The 15,894-nt window shown below is 40.4% G+C and overlaps 1 protein-coding gene across 2 annotated transcripts in view; it reads right to left on the bottom strand.

Annotated features, from left to right (window-relative positions):
- NEK7 (NIMA related kinase 7) overlaps nt 1–7,572 on the bottom strand; it is a 153,963-nt gene extending 146,391 nt beyond the window's left edge. For both annotated transcript variants that reach the window (XM_026480711.4, XM_057314785.1), the window contains exon 1: nt 7,418–7,572. The gene's annotated coding sequence lies outside the window, so the exon portion shown is untranslated. The remainder of the gene's footprint in view (nt 1–7,417) is intronic.
- Between the last annotated feature and the right edge of the window lie 8,322 nt (nt 7,573–15,894).

The following is a 15,894-nucleotide window of genomic DNA, read 5'->3' as shown; positions in this document are numbered from 1 at the left end:
GTCATGATCTCAGGGTTGTAAGATAAAGCCATGCATTGAGCCCCACATCAGGCTCTGCACTCAGTGGGGAGTCTGCTTGAGATTCTCTCCTTCGCCCGCTGCCCCTCCCCCCATTCATGTGCACACACGCACTCTAAAATAAATGAATAAAATCTTTTTAAAAAAGAATACTAACTGCAGATTACACACGTGCAAGGATAACTTGGGTGCCTTCATCTCTTAGGTATAACTTCTGCACAATCCTAAAATATTCTGTTCAGAACAGAAAGATCAGAAATCCATAATCTGTATGCTAAAGAATTTGAAAGAAAAAGTATAGATTTAGCTTATGAAACTTTAAGTGTAAGAGTGACTGCTGTCCTTAAAGGAAGAGGAGAGACGCATACTGAGACACACAGGAAGAACACCAAGTGACAGAAGCAGAGATTGAAGTGATAAATGTCACGTCAAGGAATACCACCACCACCACAAGCTAAGAGAAAGGGCATGGAATACATTCTCCCTAGAGCCTTCAAAGACGGCATGGCCATGTGGACACCCTGATTTCTAATTTCTGGCCTTCAGAACTACGGAAGAATAAAATTATGGTGTATAAAGCCACTGTTTGTGGCAATTTGTTGGGGCAGCCCTAGGAAATTAGTACAGCCAGCACCCAGAGAATCCATTTCCCGGACCACGGCAGTCAGAGAATGGTTCTGGGGACGCCAAAATAGCAGCATCTTCCTTATGGTGGCTGTGTCTTCATTAGGATAGCGACTGTGTACTCTCACTCTGGCAGCTTATGATCGTGGAGGCAGCAACCCCCTTGGTGGCCTGATATCTGGAAACTTCGCTGAAGCGGGAACTCCACCCCAACCCCATGCCCCGAAACCGGCAAGTACTATTAAATACAACGTAATAAATTCCTTTATAAAAGCAAAGAGAATGATTACGGCATAGGAGAACTGCTTAATAAAATACAACTCTTTATCAAGAGCTAGTGTTTTAAACACTCAAGGTCATAAAATGATAAAGCAAAGTTGAAAACAACATGCCACTCGACAATGAAAATATTTATCAAATGTAGAAACTATATTAAAACTTTACTTGAAATATATGTTGAGGGGCGCCTGGGTGGCACAGCGGTTGAGCGTCTGCCCTCGGCTCAGGGCGTGATCCCGGCGTTATGGGATCGAGCCCCACATCAGGCTCCTCCGCTATGAGCCTGCTTCTTCCTCTCCCACTCCCCCTGCTTGTGTTCCCTCTCTCGCTGGCTGTCTCTATCTCTGTCAAATAAATAAATAAAATCTTTAAAAAAAAATTTAAAAAATTAAAAAAAAAGAAATATATGTTGAAGATGTTAAAAAATGCCAGTTTTCACTGAATACATTCCCTGCCACTGTACTATTCTTAGTGTGTTCTAACACCAAGGACTGTAAAGAAAACAAAAGAAGTTAATTTGTAGGCTGCCATAAGAAACTGAGAATAAAACATCAGTTTTTTCCCCATAAATTCAATCCATCAATAAACATTCTTCCTGTCTATCTTTCAATTTACTTGTATTTGTTAAATAACAAATAATGCCTGGAAATAAATTGTTTGGATAAGGTCCTGCCATTTGCCTAAAAAAAATTACCTATGGTCCAGTTTTGGGTATCTTTATGATAGTATGCAAATATATCACATTATTTTACTATATAGTCTACCTCTTAGATATAAAAAACAATACAAGATTTGCAATTCCTTACCTTTTAGAAATACAATAAATTTTCTAAACACACCTATTCAATTTTCCCCATCATAATGTAGTAGAGGATATGTGGCTTTGTTATGGTTACAACCACAACAAAAATTATATTAATCTGCCAAGTAAATGTAAGAATATGAGGGAAATAGTCTAATGATTAAAAAAAAAGTAAAACTGTAAAACTACTAGAAAGAATATTTTTAATTTTGCCATTTTAAAGTCAGTATTTAAGGATCTTTTGCAGCTCCTATTTTTTACTGTCCAGGATATAACCCCCCTAAGCCTCTTGTGTTTTTTCCTGCCTGAGGAACCAAGGATTAACGCCTTCTCCCCATACTCCAAAAGACATAAAAACATGAACTCAAACATGGGAACCACTACATTATGAATATGGAAATCACAGGGCAAAGAGAAAGAAGAATTCAAGCAGAGAAGGTAGAAATGGCAGTAGAGCTAGGCAGGAACCTGATCAGACAAAACTGGGCCCAAGCAGAATGGGCAACAGGCCTGTCACCAGAAAAACTGAGAACAGCAGATGCGTTTCCTACCGCTGAACATCCTAAAAACAGAAATAGGTGAAATGAAACTAACACTTAGAGCCTACCATCGGATTTTCACAAAGATGTTTTCATTTATTCCTCAAAGCAATCTCATGAGCTGGAAAAAACTATAGTCCCAACAAATCAAGCAACTCAACCAATAAGACAAACCTGGGCTTAGTCTTTCTCATGGTAAACACAGAAAATGGTATTTGTGCAGCAGGGTCTGATAAAGAGGCTCGTTGTAGCTGGTGGCAACTAGGCTGGTAGCTCTGAAAACCCCAGGCACTACCTGACCTCACTGAGAGACAAATATTCTGGCACACCCAGAACCCCTCCTGGCTAGGGCCACGAAAACTCTACTGAGTGATGTCAAAGGGACTGCATTTTCCATTCTGTTCTCAGGCTTCTCAGTAGCTGCACCCAGGTCAGCCTACAGCCAATTCTTCAAACAAAAGGAGGAGGTACCCCACACATCCCCAGGCTACGCACACCCTGACTGCAGGCCCTCCCACAAACACAGGCCCTTTCCAGTATTTTTTTTTAAAACTGGGGGAAAAGTCTTCCAGAAGAGACTAAGTCAATTTTTTTCCTAAAAAAAAAAAATCTGCCCACCCTGTTGCTCATGTCAGAAACTCTTTCTAAAAGCAACAAAGGTGGCCATTCCAATAGGTTTAAAATGAAAACTATGAATTAAAAAGAAACACACCCAAATACATTTATATTAAAGTGTTATCTGTCAATCAAGCAAAGATTAAATATATGATCTTGGTTTAGTATGGAAGAAGCTGGACAGGTACACAATCATTCAATGTCACAGGATGGGTGTGGGATCCCCAAGGAGCAAAGAATGGCAGAAAACACTGAAAAGGTAGATAAACCTAAAAGAGGTTCATATACTTATGAAGTCTCTGAGATGAAACACAAAATTGAGATATGAGTAAGTGGGCACTACCCTGAAGGGATTGGGAAAGATCAAGAGATTGTCACAAATGTCTAAAACCAAAAAAGGCCAGGGGCACAGGGGCTCAGTTGGTTAAGCCTCCAACTCTTCATCTCGGCTCAGGTCTTGATCTCAGTTTGGGTCTTGATCTCAGGGTTATGAGTTCAAGAAACAAAAAAGGCTACAAAATACTGATGTGGAAAATGCACATCAAGTCAAGTATCAATGGCCCAGAATCATATTTAGATCTCTGGTATTATCTTTTAGGGCTGGGGTGGGCCTCCAACCTATCTGTATAAATAAAGCTTTATTGGAACACACTGTTCAGGTACTGGCCATGACTACAAGGATAGAGACCACATGGCTCACAAAGCCAGAAATATTTACTATCTGGCCCTTTACAGAGAAAGTTTACAAACCCCTGTTCTATACAAAAGCAGCCTGGAATGAAAAAATTACCTTTAACTACTTACTTATACTGATTATCAACAGAAGACCAGTGGCAAGATTTACAGAAAAGTCTACTTTCATTAAGTAACAGAAAACATGTATTTCTAAAATTTTACAGACCAATTAAATAAGTTCCATTCATTTATACACTGTTTTGATTAACACCTTGGATAGCTATTACAAAGCAGCTCATTGTAAGCACATTATATGAACAGTATGGCAGAGCAGTTATTTTGACAAAGGTTAAAAAAAGTTTTCCTGCACAAGAAAATTAAGAAATGCTTCACGATCATTTGTCCTTCTCATTCTCACCACTCATTAAAAACCATGAAACATTCTTTCAGTGTTTTCATCAAATGAAAAAAATATTTTATATAGATATATAACATATCATACAGAGAAAATCAAACTATTAGTCACCAACAGAGGAATCAGCAGTTTAGAAGCTTTATAACTCTAAGAGTGAATTGTTCTATATTAGCTTTACATATATTTAAAATTTTTCTACTGCAAATAGATATAATTCATTACAATTACATAACCAAATTTATTCACCCATATTCCCTATAAAAATGAGGGAAGGAGGAATTAAATTGAAACAATCAAAAGTATGAAGAAACACTTCTTAAAACATCTAGCTATCTATTTATGGAACTGTCCGTAAAGTAATTGTTGATAAAGTAATTCAGAGCAAACAATAATCATATATGTCATTTCCAAGACACCCTCAAGTATTATACTAAGTATACTACCATGTATTATGCACACTGTACTAACTAGAGCAAATACCTGCAGGGACAAATATTTTAATTGAAGGACACCAGGAATGTGGACAGACTGCAGCTTTGTGCAACTGCAGCTACACTCCAAATTTTTTAAATACCAAGGTCTATTTAAAAAAAAAAATCAAAGGACACAAAACCTGAAAGGAATTTTGCAACTAATTATCTAATTAAGCAAGTTCTTTTCCAAAATTGCATTTAAGTAATCACTATTTTCTCCTGTCCAGATACCCCGAATGGTGGCTACGTTAGTAACATCACAGAGATACATTTTAAAACATGAGACAGTTTGGTTCCAGAAAAGTCACTAATGAAATCTCACACCACATCTTTAAGTGAAAAAAAGAAATCTACATTTCAGTAAAGGTACAAGAGATGAGAAGAAAAGAATACCTAAATTATGGCGATAAATGAGAGCCCAAAATTGTCTACTGTAACCACCAGGAAGATGAAGGATAGGGAAGTATGAGTTTAAATACTTACTTAAACTAAACTGTGGTTTCGGTCATTTAAAACGACAATTTTCATTTTTATTATTTGGGTATGTTATTATACTGGCCCTAAATCTCCCCTCCTCCACCAGTATGCTGCCATCATACCAGACGTGCTTTCCTCATCCTTGGAGTAAGTGCTGTTTTATGGGGCTGGAAAAGAGCTCTTGAAATTGTCCAGCCAGGAAAATATGTTAAGTGGGAAAAGGAATGGAGGGTGCTACAGGTAGGATCTTCATAAATAAACCTAAATAGTAGTTTCAAGTATAGAATAAATCTGCATTCAAGTTACGCTCTTTACTTTTTAAATTGATAAAGATTTTTAACCGTGGCGAGATTCCCAAAGCTTAACAATTAGATTCTGACATCCCTTGGTTTTCGTTTACAGATAACTTGAGAATAAAACTCCATCAGTCCATCTGGACATTTAGTTTCCTGACCACCTTCGTTTTTCATCACCTATAAAAGTTTCAGATAAAGTGATGAGTTCAAAATGTAGCTCAATTATGAAACAAGACGTGCACGAGGAGTCAGAAGAAACTGGAACTTCTCCCCTTTATTTTTACGTATTTATTTCCCATCCCTCACACTAAAGTTCGTCCACCAGCAGACATCCTTAGAGGAGGAACTTTCCCTCTCCCAAACCCAGGCCGAGGTAGGAAGTACCCGCCCTCCCAACCAAAGAAACCGCGGAGTCCTCGCCGCTCATTGGCTGCGGAGGCCGTCAGTGCTGCAGAGGGCGGGGCCCGCCGGCTGAGAGCACAATTGCAGACCCGCATTTCTCCGAGGGTCGCGGGATTCCCCACCCCAGAAAAAGCGGCCAGTGTCCACTAGGGGTTCCTTCTCCTTTTTATTTTGCGGGCCCTCCTCTCAACGTCCCTATACGGTTTCTGCCCGTTTGACTCCTCCACGCGGCAATTTTTCAAAGCTCCAACATCTCTTCCCCGCCCCAGCAAGTTCCCAGTCTAGGACCAAACAGAAAGATGCTGCGGTTTTAGGAGTGAAGCAAGCTGTGGACTGGATCTCCCGAGGGTAGCAGAGGATTCCTTCCTCTGGCAATGATATAATTGCTTAAATTTTCTGTTAACTGTTTTAAGTGCGCTGGCCTTCGCCAAGTATTAAAGCCTAAAACACTCGGTGTCCACTCAGTAAGAGTTGCCACGAAGTATTACAGGGTTAATCAATCTCTTGTTGAATTATCCACCGTTTTCAGTGTTCTGTCCGGTTGTCCCTAACACTGTGCCATTCTTCGACCACACCCGCAACAGCTCAAGCTCCTATACAGATTTACCACACACGCATTTTGTACTTTATCCTGTAAAGGAACCTGACAAGACACACCGCTGTTGCCTACAGGGAGTGTGCATACTTCTTGAAACTACAAACACTTTGGAAGAAGAATTAGAAACAATGGCTTTAGTTATGATAGGTACACAACGCTCTACAAACTATGCGCATTCAATTCCTTCAACAGCATCCTTATGCTCAGTAGTCAGAGGAGGAAAATCATTTCGTTTCTGTAATGTTTTCAGACTTTCAGTTCCCTCATCAGAACTGCTCAAGGATGGGAGATAACCTACTGTAAAATAAGTATATTTTTAGTATTTACCCCTAACAAAGGTAAAGGACTACAGCTATGAGAGAGCATGATTTATGTGTTTGACACATCATCTCCCAAGGCCTGCAGTACACAGTAAAGAGGTAACAAGAGTTCTTTAGATCTCACTGCAGCATCCTCTAGGTTGTGTTGCTTCCTGACACTGTCCTAGGACAATGTGGTCTTCTTATTTTTCTTTTTTGGGATCCCCTTCGTCTCTCTGAACTTTAGCCTCAATTCTCAATGAATTTATTTTCCATTGCCACCATCACCATCTCTATTGCCTTGAAATCTTTGTCACATTTGCTAATCCTGACAGGGTCCCACGAAAGCCCGTTCTCCAACAGGTCGGCCATCCTCCCCGTACTTCTCAAGCCACTTCAGCTTCTCCCTTAGCTGCACGGCTCCCACCACCCACTCTCTCCAGTGAACTTCACTCCTCTGAAGTCTGGCTTGCTGCCGAATCCTGACAGCTGGACCTAACCAATCCGTGAGGGATAAATAACCGACGCCGCCAATGAGCAGCAGCCGGGGGGTGGGAGGCGGGACTTCGCCTAAGTTCTTCGGGTCCTGAAACCAAAGACCTGTTGCCGCCGCCGCGGTAGCCGCGGAGTTTCTTAGTTACCGCTGCGCCCACGGCGGCCTCGGGTCACCAAAGCCCGTGCCAGGCAGCAAGTTCCTGCCGCCCGTTCCCGCCACTGCAACGAATAGGACCGAAACCCCCACCCAACTCGAGCGCGGCGCGCCCCGCCCCACCTCCCCCGGCGGGGGTATCCTGGAGGCCGCCCCGCACCCTCCCGGCCTCCCCTTCCCCGCCCGGCTCCCGCAGGCAGCCCCACCCGGCCGGGCTCGCCCAACCCGGGCGCCCGAGACCCCGGCAGCCACTCACCAGGAAGTTGGGAGTTTTCCGTTCTCCTGCCCGCGAGGGACCCGGGGCGGGCGGGCGGCTCGGCCAGGCGTTGCCGCGGAAAGGCCCGCTGGGCCGGGGGCTGTGGCTGCGAGGCCGGGAGCCGATCGCCACCTCCCGCCGCGCCGCCCCCGCGGACGCTGCAGGCGCGGGCCCCCACGCTGCGCACGGCGAGGCGCGTCCCGAGTGCGAGCCTAGCGGCGGCCCATCCTCCCGCGACTCCCGCTCCTCCTCCCGCGGCCGCCGCTGTCAGGAGTGTAAACATCCCGGCATCCCCGAGGAGAGGGGCGGGGCGGACGCCGGCCCCTCCCCGCGCCGCGGGTCTGGTCGGCTGCGCGCAGGGGTTGCTCGCGGGGCCCCAGACGGCGCTGTGCGAGCTCAGGGGGTCGCGTCACCTCCCCGATGGAGCCGAAGCCGCTCTGAGGGACCCCTCCGGCCTGCGGCTCCCTGTTGTCAGGCCCAGCGTGGAGCAGGGTGCGTCGATCTGGCCCCTGAGCCCTATTCCCATTCTTTTGGCCAACTTCCCTCCGAGTCGGGGTCCGCTGCTTTTTGAGAACTTGTCTTTTCCTCACGTGGATATGAATGCCCCCACTTGCAAGCAGTAAGCTTAGCTGGTGACGTCCCCTCTCTTCTGGATCCCAGTGTTTTGATCCCATCCTCTCTTACTAGGTGTTTTAAACGACCTCTGCGCAAAGCACACCTTACATTAAAGTAAGACTCCTAGCGTAGGTAACAATGGCTTTTAGGACATTTCTGAAAAGTGAACGACTTGGTTTGGTATTGGGAATCACTGGGAAGTGGCGGGTGGATATCTCAGACCCCTAGTACAGGAACTGCAAAAGACTTTACTACTTGAATAACTGGACACGTATTACTGGAGATGACGGCTAGGAGGCAGTATGGAGTCAACCATGCCTTCATTCTAATCTTAGTTCAGTGATTATTAACTCTGTGACCTGGCAGCGAGTTATTTCACCTCTCCCGAGTATCAGTCTCTTTGTAAAACAAGAATGGTAATCATACTCATCTCTAGGACTAGGGTTAGAATTAAATGAGATAAGCAAGGTGCTTAAATACAAGAACCTAGCTTATACATACTCATTAAGTAGTTGTTACTGCCCCGAGGTCTTTCACTAATTTGACTTACCTAGCAAAGAGATTCAAGCCAAAAATGAGTAGGTTATAGCTCAAAGACTTCAAAAGTTAAAACTATGGAATTAAGATTTAGAAGGTTTATTTTTAGCCCCCCCCCTAAAAAAAGTCAAGATCTCAAGAGGAGATGGCTCAAGAAGTAGTAATAAATGTACTAGTCACCATTCTAAAGAATGAGGTACAACAGTTACCAAGATACAAAGTCCTTGCTATCATGGAACTTACGTTGTAGTAGAAAAGGCAGTAATCATCATCATAAGCCAGTAAATATATACTATGTCAGATGGTGATTCATACAAAAATAAAGCAGGGTAAGGAGACAGGACAGGGAGCATGCTGTCTGAAATATATTTATCTGGGAAGGCCTCTCTGACATTTGAACAGAGACCTGAAGAAAGTGAGAAAATGAGCCACGTATCTGTCTAGGAGTAAAGCATTCGACACAGAAAGAACAGCAAATGCAAAGACCTGAGTGGAAGTGGGCTTGGCATGTGTGAGGAATAGCTAAAAGATTAATGTAGCTAAACTCCAGCAAACAAAGGGAGAACACTAGCAGATGTGATCAAAAGAGGGTGTGGTGTACAGGAAGGGGACAAATGTAGAACCTCGTTGAGTTTCAGAATTTATTCTGAATGAAATGGAGAGTCATTGGAGGGGTGACCAAATCAGACTCGGTTTAGGATACAGGAGCAGCACTGCAGAGAACAGACTACAATGTTAAAAAACAACTAGAAGAGGAGACTATTCTAATGGTCAGGTAAAAGATATTGATAACTTAGACCATCGTACATATAGTGGAGGTAATAAGAATGGTCAGATTCCGGATATATTTCTAAGATTTGCCAGTGGGTTGGATGTGGGATAAGAAAGGAGGCAAAGATGAAACCAACGAAGTTGGTATTTGAACTAGATCATTCTGTCACATTACAACAAATTAAAATCTATCCGTCAAATAAGAACAGTGTCACTTGAGTCATACACAAACACACCCTGCAGGAAAAATAATGAGATATTTTCCTAGAGTGAAGACATTTCAACCTGATATGGTACAGGAAGTATGATTAAAGGTTTCGGGGGATTTTGTTTGTATTTTACTATCTTTTGCAACACGTTTTTTAAAAATGTGGATAGACTGATAGATAATAAAAACATCCCAGTTTAAATAAACTTCAGATTAATCTATAGACCAGATATTATCATTGGAGTGAGGAAAACTGACATACCTTATGAACACTGATAGGCAAATCAAAATGAGCTCACCAAGCCATGGTAACCACAAAGACTTTGTCTAGGAAATATCCTATTAGTGGCTCTAGGTGCCCAAAGTATTGAAATCATCTGTGTGTGTCCTCTTCTTTCACCTTACAAGACTACAAAGCTACAGCTATGTAGTAGTAAAGTGTTATAAAGCTTGTTAAGACTCTCAGAACTGAATCCACTGCACTTTCTCATTGTAATGATTTTTTATCACCCTGTGTGGAGATAAGGGAGGGTTGCCCCAGCCACTGGCCCTTGGCCTGGAGCAAATGTTAATGTGGAAAAACAGACAGGATCTGGCCAAAAAGGCTCTTTTGGCCCTTGAGATCTTTAGAGCAGAGTCTTGCTTTAACTGCTTTTCTATTCATCTCCCAAACTTGCTCCAAAAATGCTGTTTGGCTCCATGAAACTGAAGGTATTAATTACAGTCCTTTATATGAGCTGTGTTTATACCTGATTACTACACAATACATACCATTAACTATCAGGTTAACTTTGCTGTAAACGGTATTTGATTAGTTCACTGAAAGCCTGTCAGCTTACACCAAGTCTTCATATTTTATTATTCATACAGCTTCGCTGGCCCCACACAATTAAAAATAAAAATTAAACATAGAATTGATTACCAAAACCATTTTTATCCATAGGCTAAACCAGACCAGATATTACATACCCTGTTCATTGTAAATGAAACTTCTCTGTAAGGAGAGAAGCTTGCTAGAAAAAAAAGTGTTTTCCCAATGAAGGATGGTGAAGTAATATTAAAAATAATTTTCCTTTGAAAAAGATCCTAGCCACTGGAGTAGACCAGAAATGTCTAGTCTTCTTGACTCACAAACATCGTGCTGGCAACAGGTGTACTTAAAAAGCTACTAGTGATATTGGCAGTCACTGAATTTGGCAGCTAAATGGTGATGAGGCTTAGTCAAGCTGTTGAAATGTCTGGACTGAACTGGGCCAAGAGGAGGAAGTCAAAGTGCAGACTGCAGACAACCCAAGGGAGATCACTTTTCTCTAGTCCTGGCTGTGGTCACCGTACAGTGTCAGAAAATAAATCTTTATCTTTCTTTGAAAACACTTATGAAAAATATTAGAAAGCTCCGTTTTCACTTTGATGGTCCCTTGCAGTTAATTTTTAGTGGATCACATCGATGAGCTTCCTCTGAAAACAATAAAGTCAGCCTTCATTTTATTCTCACACCAAATCCCTAGAATTCAAAATCACAGAAAGGCAGCTCTGCTCTGTCCCTAGAATCTAGTTATGGTATTTTGAGAATACAGTTCATAGTTTAAAATTGTGCCATACTGACGGTGGCTTTTTCCTGGCTATTTTTGTAGTAGTTACAAAACTGGGGAAACATTTTAATACACTATATACATGTTTTTTAAATATATGCTCTTAGTGGAGGGAAATGTAATAGTTTATATTACTTGCAAAATAGGGAAGAAACAGTACAACTGGTAGTTCATGTTTCTATTATAATTTTCTTTGTTAACAGAATCCAGTTGAATTTATGCTTTTTGTCTCTTTACTGTAAAAGCCAAAAGGCCAATATGCAATGGGCCAAAAGTCAAAGCAATGAAGGAAATATATTTAAAAATCACTTCCCTTTTCACACTTGTACACTCTACCCTTGATGTGGAGCCAAATGGTGAGTCCATTTCACAGGACACACTCTCCTCAACAATGGTAGCATTTTCACAGAGCGCTCACGAGCTCCTCTTAGTTCTCTATGTTCACAGAACGTTGTGGTGATACAGTGATCAAATCCCAAAGATAATTTTTAAAAGTACAGGTTTCTCTGGAATATTTTGTGTGCACACATCTACCCTGAGAAAGGGATGTTACAAATACCCTGTGATCTCACAAAGCTGAATGGAAAGGTCTCGAAGAAGTCTACCTAATTTCTGCCTCCCTGTACATCTTCTGACTCATGAGGTCCTCTTTTGTGCTCTTCACTTAATCTTGGGATGCACCAAATCCATTCAGGTCGGAACAGATGGAGCAATTTTCTATTTACTAAATAGGAAAAAAAAAGGCAAATAATAAGTAATTCTGTTTACTTTTAGCATATCTATATGGTTAAATTGAGAGAGTACTCTGAGGCTACAGATCCAAAAGCACATCCTAACAATGTCAACACAAGAGGTGAAAAGTTGCATTCACTCTTGTGTTCACCTTTCTAATGCTCTTTGATCATACTTAGGCCTTTATTGCTTAAAACATACATCTCTTCATCTTTTTTTTCAACTGTTCTATTAAATGTCCTAAGTGTACTTTAAAATACTTCAGCAATTATTTCTTAAGCAGTTCAATTGCACTGTTAATGTTCAATCTATTTGGAAATACAGGATGTGAATAAAACCAGATTTGGAATCTTGCCACATCAAACTCAAAGATACATTCAAAGCCAGCTCTTATTGTCTTTATGACAATAAGCCTAGTTAATCATAAACAGCCTCAATGTCCTCCATAATTCTGCCACTAAATTCACTGTTGGGTAAAATTCAAATTATGGAGACATTTTGTGTCTTTAATCGCTCTGTCATATCAGCTTTTCCATCTAAAAGTTAGCATTATGTAGAGGAAGGAGTCCCTAGAGCAACACTTTGCTGAATAAAACAGGATCATTTCCAAAGGTTGAGAATGTGGGGGCAAAAATCAGAGATGTGCTTAAAAACTTGATGAAGTGTCCGTTCTTAAAGTCAGGGCAAGAACCTTTAAATTCATAAACCATTCAAGTACTGAAGAAAGTAAGCCAATATTTACCAATGGGTTTATGGGATAATCCGTTCTTTGAAACAGTGGGAGAGTATAAACAGTGGACCGTCACCCATGGAAACTGCAAACAGTCCTAACTGGACAATATTGTTACATTTGCTCATCAGTGTTATTTATTTATTTATTTATTTGAGTGAAAGAGAGAGGGCGCAGCAGGGAGGGGCAGAGGGAGAGGGAGAGAGAATCCCAAGCCAACTCCGCGCTGAGCGCAGAACCCCCAATGCACGGCTCAATCTCATGATCGCAAGATCAACCTGAGGTGAAATCAAGAGTCAGACGCTTAACTGCGACTGAGCCACCTGGTGCCTCTCATCAGTGTTATTTATTGCTATATCGCTAATAGGTTCATTTAATCCACAGAACTTTTAAATTATTTTTAAGTTATTTATATACAAATACATGATTATTTTTCTATATAAGTTATTTTTAAAGTTATTTAAAAAGCTTATTTTAAAGTTGTATATACATTTAAAATTTATTTAAAGATTTTCTATATGTAAATAACTTTTAAAAATAATTTTTAAGTATGTAAATACACACACACACACACAAAATGTATAGTTTGGGCAACCAAAGTATGCAACTATTTAAAATTCTGTTGTTTTTCTTTGTTCTTTCCTTACTTAAATTGAAAGATAAAAATAATCACCTTTTTTCTGAAGACAAATGAATAATAATATTACTTCTTTGTGATCTAAATTAAATGAAATTAATACTTTATCAGGTCTACATCCTAACCCCTAAGTAGGCAGGTATGTTTTACTCTTTACGATAGGAAGTTTGTAGAAATAACATAATGTAGATTAGAGATGATTGGGAAAAAACATAAAAATGACTTACATCGAGAAACAGTTTCAATTTCCTACATACATTTTTTTTTAAATACATTTCTGTAGTCACTACTAACCAAGACTTTATTTCCAATACCTAGCTAGTGATATTTTAGGCTATTGCAGTGTCCTAAAATCTAAATGTGTAAAGAGATTATATTAAGTCAGAACAATCTACATCATCCGAATCTTTGCTGCTGATTGTTTAGTCCCTAAAAGCCGGAAGCTGCTTTTATCACTTTCAGAATCTAATATTTTAATTCCTTTTATGGATACTCTATGTATTTCTCTATTTCACAATTCTTTAAAGTTATGTGTACATAAACTATACAAAAATCAAAACCGATACCCCCATCTGTTTCTTAACACATACGGAGATAATCGGCTGCTGTATTAAGAGATTTTCACACCTATGATGAGGCAGCAGCTCATGAACCAGTTCTGGGACCAGTACAGCTCTGGGATAGAATTTCTTCAGTATTCCACCTCTGGGTTCTACCTGGGATGATAGAGTGTGATGTGATGCAAAGGAAAAGATGGTGGGGCTGAGAGAGGGAATGAAGCCAACTATAACAAAACACATGCAGGTTTTCCTGTTATCACATCCCAAGATAAAAAAGGCAGAAAGAAACTCCTGTATTAATGGACTTGTTCTTCTCCTTCTCTGGTAAAGACAGAGTTGTAAAGGGTCCTAACATGAAACATGAAAAACTTTTAAAAAGATACAGCCTAGAATTAACCGTAAGAAGGAATTCCTAACCTTGCAGAAATAGGTTCTCAAATACCCTTCTCTAATAAAATTTTAAAATGGAATTTAGCTCCTCTCTCTGGCCTGGTTTAAATATAACCTGCCCAGAAACAAGAAGTTGGGCTAGAATCACATATGCTTACCTATTAGTTGACATAAATCGCAATAAGCTTACATAGTAGCTAATTAGCAGTCCAGCTCCAGGAAAACATGGAAGTAAGTCAAGTTTGTCCTTGTTTCACTCTTATTGCCCTCGGAGCTTTGTTCCCATTTACCATCATGGATTAATCATACATTTTCAGTTTTGCAATGTTAAGAGTACTAAGCATTAGTGCATATCTCTGTGTTTATTTTTAATCTGAATCTTGTGATTAGTATGTAGGCTTCTATTCCCTGGGTTCTTAAATGTATTTTGATCTTTGAAATCTTTGCAAAAGTATATATGCTTTTGAAGAGAAGTTACACCTTAAGCCTACTTAATGAGCACCTTGTGGGGATGAGTAGACAGTCTGAAGAGAACAAAGGATAAGATGTTCTATGAGGAAATAACAAGAGGGGACGCCCTTTAGATTGGGTAGTCCAGGAATGCCTCTCTGAGGAAGTGACATTTAAATGGCAGCTAAAGGATATGAAGGAGCCAGCAAGGCGGATCCCTTGCACTAAGGTCCAAAGGCAGCCACATCTGTTTTCCCTCCCTTCCACAGGGAAGAAAAGCACGCAGGAGCTCACAGGCCTGAGTTACAAAGATGTCAACTCAGTGGCTTCATTTTTATTAACTGAGAAATGGATTACTATTGATATAATAAATAAAGTTTCCATCTGTGAAAAGGAAAATTAAAAATTTTTCTACCAAGAAAGCCTAAGAGTTATGCCAATGCTTTGGGAAGGGCATGTAATTATTCTTGGCTGCCTGTTTTCTTGCCTTTCTTCCTCTCTCCCTCCTCGCCCCTCCCCTCCACAATCTTCTTCCTTGCATGCTTCCTTCCTTCTTTTCTTCTTTCCCTCCCCAGACTTATTTACTAAATGTCTCCCATGCATTAAGACTCTTGTGGATTCTGCAAATACAGCATTTCATTGTTTCTCACTTTTTTTTTTTTTAACATTTAACCTCTGGGAGTTGGAATGCATCTCATAGTTAATGTTATCTTAGAATCACTGAACTAGGATACAATGATGTAAGCAGTGAATCTCTGTTTTAAAAAAATCAGAGGGGCGCCTGGGTGGCACAGCGGTTAGGCGTCTGCCTTCGGCTCAGGGCGTGATCCCGGCGTTATGGGATCAAGCCCCACATCAGGCTCCTCCGCTATGAGCCTGCTTCTTCCTCTCCCACTCCCCCTGCTTGTGTTCCCTCTCTCGCTGGCTGTCTCTATCTCTGTCAAATAAATAAAATCTTTAAAAAAAAATTAAAAAAATAAAAAATAAAAAAATCAGAATACTTTGATCAAAATCTGAGTATAAAATACAAATTATAAGTAAATTATATGTAAGGATTAGTGAGGAAGTCACTGAATCAAATCTTTCCTATCTCTTTGTAAGTTCTACTTAGAATTATTTACTTTACTAATTCAATATTTGCTATTTTCATTGTTTTAATAATTTTAGAAATCTGAAAATAATGGGAAAATAATTTTGACTAGATCTTAAAAAGCACATCAGGTAATTGGCCATTATGAATAAAAGCACTTATCAC

The sequence above is a fragment of the Ursus arctos genome, unplaced genomic scaffold, assembly GCF_023065955.2.
Source record: "Ursus arctos isolate Adak ecotype North America unplaced genomic scaffold, UrsArc2.0 scaffold_2, whole genome shotgun sequence".
NCBI lineage: Eukaryota > Metazoa > Chordata > Mammalia > Carnivora > Ursidae > Ursus > Ursus arctos.
This window is presented reverse-complemented; position numbering and strand designations above follow the sequence as displayed.